The sequence below is a fragment of the Oncorhynchus nerka genome, unplaced genomic scaffold (assembly GCF_034236695.1).
Source record: "Oncorhynchus nerka isolate Pitt River unplaced genomic scaffold, Oner_Uvic_2.0 unplaced_scaffold_2377, whole genome shotgun sequence".
Classification (NCBI taxonomy): domain Eukaryota; kingdom Metazoa; phylum Chordata; class Actinopteri; order Salmoniformes; family Salmonidae; genus Oncorhynchus; species Oncorhynchus nerka.
Window position 1 is genome coordinate 23,467 of NW_027038919.1, and position 4,034 is coordinate 27,500.

Genomic DNA, 4,034 nt, shown 5'->3' on the forward strand with positions numbered 1-4,034 from the left:
ACAACTGACTATAACAACTGACTATAACAACTAACCATAACTGACTATAACAACTGACTATAACAATAACCATAACAACTGACTATAACAACTGACTATAACAATGACTATAACAACTGACTATAACAATGACTATAACAACTATACAAACAACTGACTATAACAACTAGCAAAACAATGACTATAACAACTAACTAAAACAACTGACTATAACAACTAACCATGACAGCTATAACAACTAGCAAAACAACTGACTATAACAACTAACCACCTTCATTATAACAACTAACCATAACTGATTTATAACAACTATTAAAACAGCTGCTATAACAACTGACTATAACAACTAACCACAACAACTGACTATAACAACTAACCATAACTGACTATAACAACTGACTATAACAACTAACCATAACAACTGACTATAACAATAACCATAACTGACTATAACAACTAACCATAACTGACTATAACAACTAGCCATAACTGACTATAAACAGCTGACTATAACAACTGACTATAACAACTAACCATAACTGACTATAACAACTAACCATAACTGACTATAACAACTGACTATAACAACTAACCATAACAACTGACTATAACAACTAATATAACTGACTATAACAATATACATAACTGACTATAACAACTAGCCATAACTGACTATAACAACTGACTATAACAACTGACTATAACAACTAACCTATAACTGACTATAACAATGACTATAACAACTAACCATAACTGACTATAACAACTGACTATAACAACTAACCATAACTGACTATAACAATAACCATAACAACTGACTATAACAACTAATATAACTGACTATAACAACTGACTATAACAATAACCATAACTGACTATAACAATGACTATAACAACTAATATAATGACTATAACAACTGACTATAACAACTAACCATAACTGACTATAACAACTGACTATAACAACTAACCATAACTGACTATAACAACTAACCATAACAACTGACTATAACAACTAACCATAACTGACTATAACAACTGACTATAACAACTAGCCATAACTGACTATAACAACTGACTATAACAACTAACCATAACTGACTATAACAACTGACTATAACAACTAACCATAACTGACTATAACAACTGACTATAACAACTAACCATAACTGACTATAACAACTGACTATAACAACTAACCATAACTGACTATAACAACTGACTATAACAACTAACCATAACTGACTATAACAACTGACTATAACAACTAACCATAACTGACTATAACAACTAACCATAACTGACTATAACAACTGACTATAACAACTAACCATAACAACTGACTATAACAACTAACCATAACTGACTATAACAACTGACTATAACAACTAACCATAACAACTGACTATAACAACTAACCATAACTGACTATAACAACTGACTATAACAACTGACTATAACAACTAACCAAAACAACTGACTATAACAACTGACCATAAACTGATCATAACAACTAACCATAACAACTGACTATAACAACTAACCAAAACAACTGACTATAACAACTGACCATAGCAACTGACCAAAACAACTAACTATGACAACTAACCTTCGATCACCTCGTACACACAGACCAAGGACTATTTGTATATAATCTTAAAGGCTAGAATTACACAAAGCAACTTGGCTTTATGTTTTCATTTGTCTTACACCACCACAAACTAATAATCAACTAATTTACACAAGACTGGCTTTAGAGTCACCAGACTGGCTTTAGAGTCACCAGACACGCTTTAGAGTCACAAGACTGGCTTTAGTCACCAGACTGGCTTTAGAGTCACCAGACTGGCTTTAGAGTCACCAGACACGCTTTAGAGTCACCAGACTGGCTTTAGAGTCACCAGACACGCTTTAGAGTCACCAGACTGGCTTTAGAGTCACCAGACACGCTTTAGAGTCACAAGACTGGCTTTAGAGTCACCAGACACGCTTTAGAGTCACAAGACTGGCTTTAGTCACCAGACTGGCTTTAGAGTCACAAGACTGGCTTTAGTCACCAGACACGCTTTAGAGTCACAAGACTGGCTTTAGTCACCAGACTGGCTTTAGAGTCACAAGACTGGCTTTAGAGTCACCAGACTGGCTTTTGGCTTTAGAGTCACCAGACACGCTTTAGAGTCACAAGACTGGCTTTAGAGTCACCAGACTGGCTTTAGAGTCACCAGACTGGCTTTAGAGTCACAAGACTGGCTTTAGAGTCACCAGACTGGCTTTAGAGTCACAAGACTGGCTTTAGAGTCACCAGACTGGCTTTAGAGTCACCAGACTGGCTTTAGAGTCACCAGACTGGCTTTAGAGTCACAAGACTGGCTTTAGAGTCACCAGACTGGCTTTAGAGTCACCAGACTGGCTTTAGAGTCACCTTACTCTCTTATCGAGTTGGAATGGGGCGGGTCTTGGGGTTGATATGAGGGATTACTCTTTGCTGATAGGCCTGACTATCTGCCCAGGTGGGTATTGATTGGCTTATTAAGAGGAGTCTGTACGCTGAGTGACTATGATGATTGTTAATTTTTGTTGTTTACGACTAAAACTCTTCTAGAACACTCATCGCCTCCCTATATTCCTTCCCAGAACCCTCTTCATTCTAGAACCCTGTGACGTCACAGTTGACCCCAGCACCTGGCAACCTGGCTACAGAAAAGAGTCTAGAGACACAAACACACAGCCTGGTCTCAAATCACACCCTATTTTCCTATGGGCCCTGGTCAGAAGTGATGTAGTACGTAGGAGATAGGGAGCAATTTGGGTACTCGCCTACAGTTAACCATCAACTGAAACTTACACAACATCGTGGAGGTCCATGGCCACTTAGAGAGCAGCAGAGACAGAATGTGCACCCCCTTGTCAACATTAGTCCGTCTATGTCAATATCTACCCTCTGACGGTTGAGTGTGTTCATGTGTGTGTGTGTGTGTGTGTGTGTGTGTGTGTGTGTGTGTGTGTGTGTGTGTGTGTGTGTGTGTGTGTGTGAGGGAAATGGAGTAAGATACAAAAACACATATATATTATTATTATTTTTATTTATTTTTTATGAAACGCAAAGCAACTCAAAGTATTTAAATACAAATACAAAAACTGTACAAATGTACAAAAACTCTTTCTTACGTCTTTGACCGTATCAAAACCAAGCAGTACAGAAAGGAAGTGAATTATGTCTGTCTGTTCTGATTCTAGAATACTACCAGAGAGGAAGAGCAGTACAGAAAGGAAGTGAATTATGTCTGTCTGTTCTGATTCTAGAATACTACCAGAGAGGAAGAGCAGTACAGAAAGGAAGTGAATTATGTCTATCTGTTCTGATTCTAGAATACTACCAGAGAGGAAAAGCAGTACAGAAAGGAAGTGAATTATGTCTGTCTGTTCTGATTCTAGAATACTACCAGAGAGGAAGAGCAGTACAGAAAGGAAGTGAATTATGTCTGTCTGTTCTGATTCTAGAATACTACCAGAGAGGAAGAGCAGTACAGAAAGGAGGTGAATTATGTCTGTCTGTTCTGATTCTAGAATACTACCAGAGAGGAAGAGCAGTACAGAAAGGAAGTGAATTATGTCTGTCTGTTCTGATTCTAGAATACTACCAGAGAGGAAGAGCAGTACAGAAAGGAGGTGAATTATGTCTGTCTGTTCTGATTCTAGAATACTACCAGAGGGGAAGAGGCTAAGTGAGAGGCTCCACTCCCGTCAAAATCTGACAGAGAGAATATAGCGATAAGCAGACCAAAATGGGGATTTTTTTGTATCAAGGTTTATGAGATAGTGTTGTTAATTTGTTAAGTAAGGCTTATTTGATCGAATAGAAGTTTCGTAATGTTTAGGTTGTTACGAAGGTACTGATATAAAAGTGGATGCACGAGACATCTCGGCAACTTTATGAAAAACTTTTATATTGGAGTTGTGTCTATTGTTCACAGTTGTATCTGTCCTCTCATTGGCTAGAATATTCCCACCTGATCGTATCTGCCTTCTCATTG

The 4,034-nt window shown here is 37.5% G+C and overlaps 1 protein-coding gene across 1 annotated transcript in view; it reads right to left on the reverse strand.

Annotated features, from left to right (window-relative positions):
* Positions 1-3,066: 3,066 nt before the first annotated feature.
* Positions 3,067-4,034, reverse strand: part of LOC135567206 (uncharacterized) — a 7,824-nt gene continuing 6,856 nt past the window's right edge. The window contains exon 4 of the mRNA XM_065014631.1: positions 3,067-4,034. This exon is cut by the window's right edge and continues 571 nt beyond it. The gene's annotated coding sequence lies outside the window, so the exon portion shown is untranslated.